The sequence below is a fragment of the Taudactylus pleione genome, unplaced genomic scaffold, assembly GCF_031769625.1.
Source record: "Taudactylus pleione unplaced genomic scaffold, aTauple2 ptg000129l, whole genome shotgun sequence".
Taxonomy (NCBI): Eukaryota; Metazoa; Chordata; class Amphibia; order Anura; family Myobatrachidae; genus Taudactylus; species Taudactylus pleione.
Window position 1 is genome coordinate 9,316,711 of NW_028284531.1, and position 15,445 is coordinate 9,332,155.

The following is a 15,445-nucleotide window of genomic DNA, read 5'->3' on the forward strand; positions in this document are numbered from 1 at the left end:
ATCTGACACTGTAGACCACCCTCTCCTCCTGCAAATCCTTCACTCTCTTGGTTTACATAGCACTGCCCTCTCCTGGCTTACCTCCTACCTTCGCTGTGTCCTCTCATGACTGCTCTCCCCCCCACTTCCACTAACAGTAGGAGTTCCCCAAGGTTCTGTTCTTGGACCTCTCCTTTTCTCCCTAAATACATCCTCTTTAGGTGAAGTCATAAACTCATTTGACCTCCAATATCATCTCTATGCTGATGATACTCAAATTTACTTTTTCACCCCTGAGTTCTCCCCCTCGCTCCTTACCCGTATCTCCAACTGTCTCTCTGCTGTCTCTTCATGGATGTCCCATCGATTTCTTAAACTTAACATGTCTAAGACTGAGCTGATCATCTTTCCACCCTCTTCCACTACCTCACTTCCCACAATTTCATTATCTATTGATGGCACAACTATCGCCTCTAGCCCCAAAGTGCGCTGTCTTGGAGTTATCCTAGACTCTTCCCTCTCAGTTAACCCACACATTCAGCACCTCTCGCAGTCCTGCCGTTTCCACCTAAAAAATATCTCCATGATTAGACCCTTCCTCACACAGTTCGCCACTAAAACCCTCATCCACTCACTGGTCATCTCCAGATTGGACTACTGGAAACTTCTCCAGTCTCTCACCTCTCTCCACTACAATCAGTTCTCAATGCTGCTGCTCGGCTCATCTTCCTCACCAGACGTTCTACATCTGTTTCCTCTCTCCTTCATGCCCTACACTGGCTCCCCTTCCCCCTCAGATGCCAATTCAAGGATCTTACACTCACCTACAATGCCCTCACCAAATCCTCTCCCTGTCTGTCTGCCCCTCCCCTTTAGAATGTAAGCTCTCATGAGCAGGGACCTCTTCCCTCATGTGCTTCTCTTTACATTTTCTTCGACTCTTTACTCCCCATAAGGGCATCTAACACGTGACTGCCAACTCCCTGCTGCTTATTGTGAGTGTTTATTCGTTATTGCAGCAATGTACATAAATCGTGTCCTTTACCTGCACTGTAATGTACTGTAAGTTACTTGTTTCTTGTTCACTTATTAGTTCTATATACTACTGTATGTAAAGGATAATAATAAATATATATATATATATATACACACATACATCATACGGTATATATATACAACTCCAAAGAAATAAACGGCACTCCAGAGGCAAAATTCAATGATGCAAAAAGACATAGCGTCAGGACACACTTCAAGACAGGTGTCCTGACGAAAGGGCTGTCGCTCTGAAACGTTGACAAATGGAAGTACACTATGTCTTTTTGCATCATTGAATTGTGCCTCTGGAGTGCCGTTTATTCCTTTGGAGTTGTGCATTTATAATCTATATTCAGGCACCGGGGCCAGGTGTGGACTAATTGAGTGGCATAGCATGGAAAAGTAAGGACAAATTGGTAATAATCATCACAATATTGACCGAAAGTATTTGAGCCAATATAGTGAGTATTGCTAAATAGACCCCAATGTTTCAACAATATTATCAAACTAACATGGTGAGACATTCATTGAACGTATGTACTCAGCACTATTTTCCGAATTATGTTATCAACTGTTTTGTCTCCTTGGCCTTCACTTGTTCCACAACAAAATGTCTTCCCGGTGCATGGAATGTGAGATAATCACAAATCCCTCAATACTTTGTGAGTTCGAATGCACACAACTTCATGTCTGCAGATTTACTTAAAGAGAAACATAAGAAAAATAAATAAATACATGCTTAATGATAAGTCGCAAGTATGCAGTAAGAGATGTAATAGTAATAAAAACAGATATATAGCATTTAAAGCAATACAAGCTGCACTTTAGTTGACATTATTGTTATTTGATGTAGTAGAATATGTGTCGGTACAAATGGACTTTTGTCTGTTGTGACTTCACTCTGGCTGTTTAATCACAGGTGCTGAACTTGTATATAGGAGTATGTTACACTTAGGCCTATATGGTGTATATGCAGTATAATAAAAAGTAAGAATTAAAATTCAGCAATATTGTATGTGTTAGGAAAAATACCATAAATAAATATTTTAAGTTTTCTGCCCCACAGCTTTTCCCCTAGGATTATTATTTTTCTCTTAGCATACAATGACCATTGAATGTGGAAGAATTTGTTGCGTTGGGCAAATGCTCTCTTTTGCTTGCCTGCTCCCAATTTCTCAAATTTTGGGCCAAATGGCAATATAAAACCTAATGATGCACACACATGCTCCAATATGATATCAGGAAATTTGCCTTGTACCATAGCGTGGTTGGCCCCATATGATGTACTGTCATGCACAGTAATAATACGATTGAAATAGATTGTATAATTTGGAGGCACGTTGGAAAGTCCAGTTAGAAGATGATTGTAGATGACATGCTAACACCTACTCCACACCTACTGTACGTTAGTTTCCAAATTAGGCATTGATCCTGTTGCAGGATCACTGGCTTAACTTATTTTTTGCCCAATTTGTTGCTAAGGAATAGTTATCCAAGTAGGCCAAATGTCATAACAGCAACAGCTCAGATCTTCAGAGATAACAGATTAGACAAAAATTATACCAGTTTATTAAGTGAGAGAAAAAGTTAGTTCAGTGCATTAATATTAAAGCATTTTGTAACTAGGATTATCATTGTACAATGAAGTTTAGACCTAAATTTAATAATTTGGAAAACAATTTGAGGAAGAAAAAAGTTGAATGACAACTGCCCCTGATCTTCATGTAGAATTCTGTTTTTTTCCCCTTAACTTGTCCTTGTTTTATTTTTATTGGGTGGTGAGAAGGATCCCCCTTCACTCGTATGCTATTGCTGCTCAGTCTGCTCACACAAACTCCATAGACAGTGTTAGCAGTGTTTAGATTCTAACTGCTTTAGGCTATCAGACTGGAAAAGTGTTGGCTTCAGGTATCCATGGAAGTATATCCAGAACTGCTGAAGTCCCAGGTAGTGATAGCTGATGGGAAGTGGGTCTTCCTTTAGTGATGCTAAGTCCTCAGTTCAGTGTATACTCTTAAGTATAATGGATGGGTGTAGATTAACAGATAGACAGTAAAAAGGTTCACAGTTTCTAGATAGACACCAGATGTTAGACAGTCAGTAGATCGACTGGGACAAAAGGTTGAAACACTAAAGGATGACTTGTAAGAAGGTCGGCAGGTACAAATGGTCGACAAGGTCAAAAGGTCGACATGGAAATCGTCCACACAAAAATGGTCGACACAAAATTTATTTAATTTTTTTAGCCCTAATCATCACCCTAACCCTCCCTCCTGGTGCCTAACCCTAACTGTTGGAGTATGTGCCTTACGCTATACAATCGGGAAGCCGGCTGCCTTAATAACGGCAGGCGGTTTCCCGACTGTCATATCCCGGTGAGGGATGAAATGCCGGGCGTCTAGATGTAGGCGCCCGGCATCCCAATCAAAGGGTTGCCGGGTGCCGCGAGCGGACAGCCACAGGGGAGAGGGTTAGGTTTAGGGCACCCGGGGGGGACTTGGGGTTAGGCACCCCCCCGGGAGGGTTAGGGTTAGGTTAGGGGGAGGGAGGGTTAGGGTTAGGCACCCCCGGGGAGGACTTAGGGTTAGGCACCCCCCCGGGGGACTTAGGTTTATGCAGCGGGGAAGGGGGGAGTTAGGGTTAGGCGCTTAGAGGGGGATTAGGGTTAGGCACCACTAAGGAGGGTTAGGGGGTTAGGTTAGGTTAGAGAATACTTACCTATCGACAATCGGGATTTCCAGCGCTGTCGGGCTTCCGCTGCCAGGAACTCTGCTGTGGTCGGCCAGGCGCTGCCGGGAATCATACCGATTCCGTGCCTGACCCTAACCGTCCATTCTAGTGCCTAACCCTCCCTCCTTGTGCCTAACCCTAACTGTCGGTGTAGGTGCCTGACCCTAACCGTCCATTCTAGTGCCTAACCCTAACTCCACGGTAAGTGCCTAACCCTAACCCTCCCTCCTGGTGCCTAACCTTAACCATCGCGGAAAGTGCCTAACCCTGTTTTGATTGTTGTCAGCAATCACATAATCTGGTCGATCCCTGGAAATATTAAAGCGGATGGATTTTAGAATGGTTTAGGATAGCTCACTAGTCATTATTGTCTGTGGTGAGATCATTCTATAATTTGTATATAATTTGTATATCTAAAAATGCTTAGTTTTGGTTTAAGCAGTGGGTTCTTGGACTGTGGAGCTTATTCAGACCCGCTCACTATATGCGTTCGCTCGCACCCAGCGTATGCAAATCTGGCACACACCCAGCAAGGCAGGCGATCGCACAGCAAAGCATAAGCACGCCCACTATGTCTTGGCGTGTGATCACTTTGTGTCTATAGATGCCCCCCAGCCTGTCTTAAGATGCCCACTTGCGCACATCATCTCCAGGAAGTGCATGAAACCATTGGTACATCGTGGACCAACGGATAAGATCGCAGCGCTTGAGGTTGACTATACCCTTCCGCAAGCTCAGTGATCACTTCAATGTGAAATACATCCAGGTGACGTGTATTAAGACGCTCCGTCTTAATTAAGCACACCTCTGGAACGGCGTTAAGACACTCGGGCACGCCTGCGTTCGCACCTCCACTCCCCCTTTTCTAATGGCCTGCCCCTGTCACCATCCACAAACGGCTTCTCCTGTCACTCACTCTGCTGGGCTGTCTATGCGCAGCGAGCGAATGCTTCCCGATCTTTCGCACTGGTTCGCGCATGCGCACTGCGATGCATATGCACGCGCAGAATGCGAACATCAGCCAGCTACGAGCGAATGCATCCTAGCGAGCGGGTCTGAACCAGGTCCTGTGTGTTAACCTCTGCAGCAAAACAGAAGTCACAGAGTTAAATGCTTTGGAAGAATTTGATTGGAACTTATCTCAGAAAGTTAGGCCTTTGCCCAGGCTACCCTTTGTGTTTGAGAACATGTCAACCTGACTGAAATGGTTTGAAAACCCTAAATGCTTTTAAGATGTTGTCCATTTAAAATTACATTTTTTTGTGGCAACCACTATCCACCCATAATGGCCACATGATCGTGGCTTTATATGTCCGTTTTTTTAGTATCTAAAAGTATGATGTCTTGAACAGTTATTGCTTTTATAATTATAGAATGTATCATTGACTGAAGCCTTGGTTTGGGTCCTATTTTTTTTTACAAATACACCTAAAGGCCCCAATATATGGTGCGATATAGCAGCCGATCCAACGGATTGCAACGATATTGCTGCTATATCGTTCCGTGTGTGGTTATGATCTGGGCCAGTGCGTGCTTCCGTGGGATCATACATCGCTCCTCCAGATCTTTCTGCATGTTCAGTTGATCTGGGGGAGCGATGTATCATCCCATGCAGCGCTATGCGGGAGGGGGAGGGGGGAGCCGGCATATCGGGTGATCGCTCCGTGTGTAGGGACTGCCCGATATGTTGGCCACCTCATCGCAAGGTGCAAATCGCACCGTGTATGGGGGCCCTTAAGTATAGTGTTCACACCAGGGCCAGAGCGGAGCAGGACGCTTGGTGTGAAAACGGGCACTATTGTGCCTGCCCAGAAAAGGTGCGTGGTCACTCGAAAAGGGGACATGCCCCCTTTTCGGCACTGTAGGAGGCATGCCCACCACTCTCGTAGATGCTGGGCAGCCCCAAAGCTCTCCCTGCTGAGTGAAAAGATTCCGTGCACATAATGCCGTACATTTTACAGTAATTTCTCCCACCCACGGGGCAGGCTGTTTCAGCAGGGCGCCGCCATAAGGGCAGGGCACATTTTACAGTTTTAAAATTGGGCAGTCCACGCCACCCTGCTAAAACAGACTAGCTGGAGCCTAGAACACTGTATGTAGAACACACATGAAGCAATCAAGTTTGGTAGATTGGTCATTTTCATCTTTGCTGCCCTGACACTCATTTGTGTGTTGGTTCTCCAGCAGAGTAATCCTGGTAAGCATGCAGTGAATCCTGGCATTGACCAGTGAGGACCACATCCAGTTACGTGATATGTACAGTGATTGTGTACTGCTGCTTACACTAATTATAGCAATGAATGAAGAAGCATCCATCTCTATTGACCATCTGTTGTAAGAACAAAAAGCAGATGCCCATTTTGCCCCATTGGCTAGTCCTCTAATGTATGATAAGTATTACATTAAGATTCAATGTAGTATTTCTGGATAGTGAATACCCTGTTTATAGAAATATATATTGTATTACTTAATCACCCATTGATGTGTTACATATAGGCCCATATGTAATAGCCTTTATTAACTGGCGCTATTCCAGCAATTTAGTATGTAGATTTAAAGCGGCAATAATTTCAAAGGCAAAACCAACCTGGCTTTGACTTTTAAAGTATTGCTGTTTTAGATTTACTTGCCGGCATTGCACCTGTTCCTGAAACTCGCAAGCTCTTACGTGTGAACCATAGTCCTGTTGCTTATACAGTAATGAATACTTACAGCATGCAGTGGATATAGGGTCTATTTACTAAGCAGTGTTAGGAGACAGTGTGAAAAGAAGGTGCCAGCCAATCAGCTGCTAACTCTCATTTTTCAAACACAGCCTGTGAGATGGCAGTGAGGAGCTGATTGGCTGGCACCTTATCACTTTTCACTCTGTCTCCTAACACTACTTAGTAAATAGACCCCTATGTATCTTTTGGTCTACTTTGTTTTTTTTCTAAACTGTTGCATTTTATTGAACTGATTTAAAATATAAAACAATTATTGGAAATGTATTATTACCAGCAGTGACATAAGGTGCTTGTTGTTCTATGTCCAATGTCATTGAACTTGGATATAAAATATTATTGTTTTTACTAACTCGTACTTTGGGAATAAATGTGGATCTAAATTTTCCGATCAAAACACAGGATCAGAGATACAGTATTGTGGCTGAAACATTTACAGTAAAACTTCTTGTTACATAGAATGTGTAATACCGCGCGCACGGTAGGACTAACACTTTTCCACAATAAGTGACTCATGCTGCATTTGATAAGTGCACTGTATTTCACAGCTGACTGATGAAATTAGAAAATACACAGCACATGAAAAACATGTCATTCTAGTTGAGTGGCTTTATGAGGAAGTTGCAACATTATTGTTTTCCTAAAACCGCAAACATAAAAGCTGTTGATTTTAGGTTTAAGTCTGTAAAAATAAAGAAAACGTAGCTTTTGAAATCAATGTAGGTTTCACTAGACAAAATCAGCTGCCTAGTTGTTATCTATCCTTTACACACATTTTTTTCTCTTATGCAGAAAGTTAAAGTCACACTAGGGTACATTCTGTAAAAAAACAAGGAACATGTATTTTTCCTTAAACTGTGCATAGGATTTCTTCCTTCATATCCTATTATAGTGTTGGTCCATCCCTGTCATTGATTGTATTTGAAACACTTAGATTATAACTCCATTAAGCCCTTCGGGCACTTCTTGTAATGATGGGTACACACTTGGCCGACCCAGCGGACGATTTGGTAAGCTATATATACTCACCAATCAGCATCATCAGTTCGTATTATACACCAGGGGTCCAGCATTCGCAAGTCATCCACCACAAAACAGGCCACATGCTTCTTTCTTGTGGTCAGCTTGGGACACATTTTGGGCATCCCGTGTAATCATCGCGTGCATACCGGTAGTTAGTAACACCGTATGCATGATGATTTAAGCAAATTTCCCTAAGGGCTGTGCTTTGCCATGTGAGACTCTCTGCGTATGGGTGGCAAGCGACTTCGCAAGTCGAGGTGGACCCTATTGGATCCCTCTCAGGGAAAACTCTGAAAGAAGCCCATAGGCTTCTGTTACTTTATTGGAGCTTGCTGCCTACATGAAATGCGTTCGAGCCTCGGAAAACTGCATTTTCTGAGGTTTGACCGCCTTTTTACACATAGTGCATCCTGCTCTGTGTGTGAACCCTCCCATACTGTACTCTGCCTGCACTCACATGTCCCCTCCAACCCACATCCTGCTCTGTGTGTGGACACCCCCATACTGTACTCTGCCTGCACTCACATGTCCCCTCCAACCCACAACTTGCTCTGTGTGTGAACACTCCCATACTGTACTCTGCCTGCACTCACATGTCCCCTCCAACCCACATCCTGCTCTGTGTGTGGACACCCCCATACTGTACTCTGCCTGCACTCACATGTCCCCTCCAACCCACATCCTGCTCTGTGTATGGACACCCCCATACTGTACTCTGCCTGCACTCACATGTCCCCTCCAACCCACAACTTGCTCTGTGTGTGAACACTCCCATACTGTACTCTGCCTGCACTCACATGTCCCCTCCAACCCACATCCTGCTCTGTGTGTGAACACTCCCATACTGTACTCTGCCTGCACTCACATGTCCCCTCCAACCCACATCCTGCTCTGTGTGCGAACACTCCCATACTGTACTCTGCCTGCACTCACATGTCCCCTCCAACCCACATCTTGCTCTGTGTGTGAACACTCCCATACTGTACTCTGCCTGCACTCACATGTCCCCTCCAACCCACATCCTGCTCTGTGTGTGAACACTCCCATACTGTACATTGCCTGCACTCACATGTCCCCTCCAACCCACATCTTGCTCTGTGTGTGAACACTCCCATACTGTACTCTGCCTGCACTCACATGTCCCCTCCAACCCACATCCTGCTCTGTGTGTGAACACTCCCATACTGTACCCTGCCTGCACTCACATGTCCCCTCCAACCCACATCCTGCTCTGTGTGTGAACACTCCCATACTGTACTCTTCCTGCACTCACATGTCCCCTCCAACCCACATCTTGCTCTGTGTGTGAACACTCCCATACTGTACATTGCCTGCACTCACATGTCCCCTCCAACCCACATCCTGCTCTGTGTGTGAACACTCCCATACTGTACTCTGCCTGCACTCACATGTCCCCTCCAACCCACATCTTGCTCTGTGTGTGAACACTCCCATACTGTACTTTGCCTGCACTCACATGTCTCCTCCAACCCACATCTTGCTCTGTGTGTGAACACTCCCATACTGTACTTTGCCTGCACTCACATGTCCCCTCCAACCCACATCCTGCTCTGTGTGTGGACACCCCCATACTGTACTCTGCCTGCACTCACATGTCCCCTCCAACCCACATCTTGCTCTGTGTGTGAACACTCCCATACTTTGCCTGCACTCACATGTCTCCTCCAACCCACATCCTGCTCCCTTAGTGCAAGAGGTCATTAGCGAAAAATTGCATTGGAAAAAATATGCACATTGCATTTCTGTCCAAATTTAAACCATCCCCAAAGTCTTTACACATTTTTACATTTTCCCAGAAGTGGTGGTATACAGAGAGGGAAGGACTCCTAATGCAAATGAAGTAGGGGGGATGAGCATCTCCATTAAGGTTATTGTAACCAGACATGCATTACATTTGGTTGTGCTATATCTAATTAAACAGATGTACACATTTTGGACTTCTTAATACAAAGTATCCTAAAATCACTAGCAAAACAAAGTTACAAATGTCTGAAAGTATTAAAACTGTACTGTGGTTATAATGTCTCTGGAAGCAATATCTCAAACATCTTAGGCTCCAAAATGCAATCAATATATATTATTTTGTTGTTTATTGCTTTGTAGTGTTTAGCTGTATGTTTTGTTATTAGTACGATATGTGCTTCACCTATGTTATTTCCTTGTCTTTTTTTTTTTTACAGGTTTTTTTTTTTGCAAACATATGCTAATGCATCAGGAGGCATCAGATCACTTGCGAGGCCATCGGCCATCTGTGTAGCCCTCAGGTTACTCAGATGACCATCTCACATCCATAGTTGGAGCCAGAAAATCTGCGTCGGAAGATGCAGACCCTTGCCTCGGCACTCCCACAAAAACGTGCGCAATACGACCCAGTTTTTGGGACCGCAGGCAAGGCCCACTTCCCAGTCCCAGTTATCCACAGCCTGTCAGGCTGTGGCTTCAGGGAACTGCGAGTGACCTCGCAGTAGAATACGGGTCCATGTGCAGTACAGACCCTGCGCGTGCGCCAATCTACTAACATTGGAGTTGCGTGCTACTCTGAAACAGGCCCCATAGTCATTAGGGATGTGTCTTGGATATATATGTACTTCAAGACATGTGCATATATGCGCCATGTAGGCAAAAATTCTAAAATACCAGTATTATTAGGTCTTTTTAAATTAGTAACATACCTGATTTTGTGATATTGTATTGAACAAATATTTCAGTTATTTAACTAGAAATTTCAGGTCTACAGTTGAGTGTTGATCTGGACTGGGCTAATATTTGCATGGATGTACATGTAAATACACTATAATTAGCTAGATAAGTGAACCATGCAGAGATAGAATGTATGCAGGCACCTGACATTCAAACATTTGTATAATAAGCACAAGCATATAGTACACAAACAAAGAATAAAACAAAGGAAGACACTTGTGTACACAGCAGATTGACACTGATATAACTGGACTAGCTAGTAGGTTACCAGTTCTGTGCATGGATTAAAAAAAAATAATAATAATTTTAAAGGGCCTATTTATCAAGCATCACATACTCAATGCGATCTGGGCGTGATATTAGCACCCATGATCACATTGCAGTATGTAATAATGCTGCCCGAATAGCACATGCAGAGGGACATGAGCTCTGAAAGGAGCCCGTCCCTGCAGTGTGCTCGGAGTGGAGTGGCCGCATCAGTGATCTCTTCACTCCTGCTTATTCCTGCGCATGGAGCTTTATGAATCTGACAGCATCGCATCCCCTATAGAAACCTATGGGGGCTGCAGCTGCTGTTAGAAGTGGAGGGACCGCAGCAGATATAGGAGATAGTACATCTGGGGGATACTTAAAATATGCGGATGTACCCGAAAACTGGCGTTTTCGGGGAATATGCAGCAAATATTTAACGATAAGTAGGCACCTAAATGTTTTACATTTCATCTGTATGTACAATGTATTTGTGTAAATGGTAACAATACTTCCTTGTAAACAACATTACGGGATCTGCCAGTTAAAGTCAGGCTTTGGAGGTTCTATTTGCTGCTGTCTCTCCAGCAGGTGACATAGAATTTTCCATGTGAGAAGGATTGCCCTTTAGCCTTGTTGATGGTGTTATCAAAACACAGCGCAGAGTTGTGGGCAGCAACATATTTGGGGCTCCAACCCTTCGTGTTACTCTGTGATGAGGCAATCATGGACAGTGCAGGAAGTGGTGGAATTTAACAGGGAAATGTATCACACGTGCTAAAGAGTGGACGAGTGGAGAAGTTGCCCATATCAACCAATCAGCTTTGAGGTAGCATTTATCAAGTACATTCTAAAAAATAAGTAGATGCTGATTGGTTACTATGAGCACATCCCCACTTGTCCTTGTCTCCACTCATTAAAAGGTTTGATACATATCCCATTGAGCCTTCCTGGTGAAACAATCTTCTGCTTTATGATTAGGATGGAAAACAATGTTTAAATATATATCCAATTTTACCTTGGTGATCCTCTTCTCATTTCTGATACAGTTCACTTCTCTATTAAGCTGGCCATACACAGCATGATTATCGTGCAAACCAGCCAACTAAATGACTGGTTTGAACAGTTATCATTCATGGTATAGTACTGAATTGCTCAATCCCTGTCAATGGATGAATTACGCCATTTAGCCAACTTCAGGAGGTGATGGAGACCACCTCCATATATTGTGTAGTGTATGGAGGTTCTGGCAGTCGGCTCCTCTGTCCCTGGCAGCTGGTCTGATGCATGATTATGCAGTGTATGGCCATCTTTAGATTGTCCAGATTTGATCACCTTGTCATCAAGAAACACCAGCCTTTGAAACTGTAAGGGGTGTATATATACTAACTAGAGATGTGCAGACTCGGATTAGTTCGGATTTTCCTGCCAAATTAAAATTTTTCCTGCCAAAAACCGGGTCTCAGAAAGAGGCAAAATGTCATCATGGACTTTTGTGAATGCGCAATTGAGGTAAACACTGAGCGATATGGACGATAAAGCGTTCCCATCTGCATCAGAATGATATATGGTCCAATATATTGCCTGATGCGCAGTAGGACGCGGGCCACAGGGGGTGATGGGCACGGCCATAACTAGGGTAGTGCGACCTGTGCTATGACACAGGGCACTGCAGGGCAGGGGGCGCTGTTTCGGCCAGTCAATTTTCCTGTTTATTATCATTCTCACTTGTAGCTTCCTCTTCTTTTATCCCCAGCATCTCCTGGCCTCCCCTATCTCTTCCTTGGCCCTTTCCCATGAGGCCATGGTCTTTTTTCAGGTGCGCTATCTTATGTCCCTATTTAAAAATTGGGTGGGCGCCAATGCTGTCTCTGGCACTTGGGCACCAAAAAGGCACAGGGCACCAAAAAGTCTAGTTACGGCTGTGGTGATGGGAGGAGTCAGGTTACGACTGTGGTGATGGGAGGGATCCCTCCCAGCCTGGAGCGTCCTGATAAGAAACCCATAGTACATTTGTGGAATGCAGTAAAACCCCCAAAAACTGAATTTTCGGGTGTTTTACTGCAGTTTTGCCATTAGTACGTCCCGGCCTAAGAGTGAATGGGCCACAAGAAAAAAAAGTCTTACAGATGTGTCCACATACATCTATCCTCCATGCGCTACAAGTTGCGCTGCACATAACGTGGGAGCTCCGCATGCCTCGGTAGCGCAGAGCGTCTTTCATGCAACTTTTTACCTTCTAATGTGTCTTATTCACACAGTGAATAGCTAGCACATGCAGCTTCTGCTGATTAAAATGGTATGCAGCATGTCTATGTTCTCTGCGCCTGCTCGTGTATCTGGATGTGAAATGCTACGTTACAGTGTCAGCGGCTGTAACAATGTAACGTAGCGTTTCTGCTTGCAGATACACCCGCTGAAGGTAAAAAGTCGCACAAAAAGCGTGCAAGGAGGCTAGATGTATGAAGAGACATCTGTATATACAATTTTGAAAGGTTTTTAAGAAAAACCAACAATAAAGTTTAAGCAAAGAGATGTCAAGTATTGAGAAGAAAACATTAACTTTAATGTTTTCTCCTCTATACTTTACATCTTTTTGCTGTCACCGATTTTCCAATTTCAGGAGTAATCTTATTGGATGTGATAACTTTTAAAACTGACCAAGACGAAAGTCGTCCATCTGGACCTAGCAGGAGACTTGTTTCCTTTCATTAATGAGAATAATTGCTCACACTGGTAGTTACTGCCGAACATGGAAATAATTTCACATGCGAACTTGCAAGTTTCTACAAATCACACAGGCAGATACTTAGAAAAGTCTGGTACACCAACTTTGTTGAATTTGAGCTTCAAATTTGAATCGCCTTGAATTTCAATTACTTCCATTTGCATATGACTTGGCACTTTTTCTATTTAAATTTAATTCACTTACTGCCCCCATAATCTCACACACTCTAGCCCCAATTCTATAACTGTGAAAGGTAGGCTGTGTGACTGCACAGACAGTGGCACTTATCAGAGCATGGCAGCACCAGGCAGTACTTACAGGTGTGATATTATGAGTGACTCCAGTCACAGCTGCAGCGCTTGTCCTGTCCCAGCTGGCTGAGCTTGTTTCACAGGCACCTGTACAGAGTGTGGCGTCTCTCCCCGGCTGCGCGTTACTGCCGGAGGGCCAGATTCTGGAAGCGCAGGTCTTGTGGGGTGTGCCATCTTCCTCCGGCAGCGCAGCGCGTTGTCACGTGACACTGTCACTGTTGGGCCGCATAATATGTGCATTTGGGCCCACACTGTCGGGCCGCATAAAAAATGCATTTGATGTTTGATGTCTGCTGTAAATGGTTGATTTGGTGCTCGTTCCTAAGTTTGCCATAACAATGAGTGGGTGCTTGTTTCTATGCCAGTTGTCCAATTAACGTGACTGAATCAAGGTTTTTAGTGTTGTTCAGAAATGAAAATGTATATTTTGTATATTTGTGTTCAGCTGGTATAGGTATACGGACATTTCGGAATAAATGTTCTCCACAGGTGTCTTCTGAGCATTGAGAGGACATGGCTGCTAGCAGCTCAGCTGTAGTCAAATCATTGCATCTGCTGTTACACCTGGTGTCAACTCCCGCAAGCATGGGGAGACATGAATTTTGTTCAGTCTATATAAGTGCCACATTATGCTATCCTTCATTGCTAAAGTTAGTAAATCATTAATAAGAATTAAGATAAGACAAGATCTCTACCAGTCATGTTATATCTGCTGCACAAGTTAAAATGTCCATCGGTAGAATATTTCCAAATTAGAAATCAAGACAGGAACATGAGAAAATGTAGCTTTGCTCACAACAGTGATCTCTTTATTTTCAGGTTTAGGTTATAAGTTTTATATTAGCATTTATATAGTACCACCATATTACATATGTACGCTTACACTAACACACAAGCACGCACACAGTCTAGGATACATTCTATTTAACAACCAATTAGCCTTCTGGTACATTCTTTGACTGTTTGAGGAAACCGGTGCATCTGGAGGTAACTCCCACAAAAATGGGCAGAACATACATTTTCCACACAGTTAAGGTCCCCACACATGGTGCGATATAGCAGCCGATCCGACGGATCGGAACGATATTGCTGCTATATTGCTCCATGTGTGGTTGGATCGTACATCGCTCCTCCAGATCTTTCTGCATGTTCAGTTGATCTGGGGGAGCGATGTGCGATCCCATGCAGCACTATGCGGGTGAGGTAGGGGGTGTCGGCATATCGGGTGGTCGGCCACCCGATCGCTCCGTGTGTGGGACCACCTGATATGTCGGCCGTCGCATCGCACTCTGTATAGGGGCCTTTAGGGTCATGTTGAGAATCAATCTTTTCACCTCAGCGTTGTTCGATAACAATACTAATCACTGTGCCACCGTACACAAAAAAGAGATACCATTTTCTCACCATGTTTGGTGCACCAAGAGTCCAATTTCTGGCACGACCATCATTCTAACTTAAAAATTTCCAGTGGGCAAGAAAATTTGCACTGACCTGGGAATACCATATGGGAGCCATATTACACACTGTCAAAACATCAACTAATTAATGTTAATAAACACTGAAATAATGCTTCCTGTCTTTTGAAAGCATGTTTAAATTGATATACATTCACAAACCTTGATATATAAGGGAGAAACAGATGTGCTGAATAATCCCACTTCACATTGGAAGATGTGTCGGCTGGAAATATGTTGTCCAACAGTGATGTAAAATACAGTCATTAATGCTATTTATGTCACCTTGTCTTTTCAGTAATAATAGGTGTAAGCCGGGACGTTTGTTTCCTCAGATCTCACAATTTCCTTGCTCGGTTCATGCAAGAAAAAAAAAAAAAACAGATTCTCTGGGCAAATCTGAAAGAATGATTTCCTCCACATCCCATTGTTTTTCACTTGAAGCCAGCAATGACCTTTTGACTCCCAATGGGGATGTAGTGGAAAGTTTAG

The 15,445-nt window shown here is 43.8% G+C and overlaps 1 protein-coding gene across 3 annotated transcripts in view; it reads left to right on the plus strand.

Moving 5' to 3' along the window:
- PDE8A (phosphodiesterase 8A) overlaps positions 1-15,445 on the plus strand; it is a 391,617-nt gene that overhangs the window by 141,539 nt on the left and 234,633 nt on the right. The window lies entirely within an intron of this gene.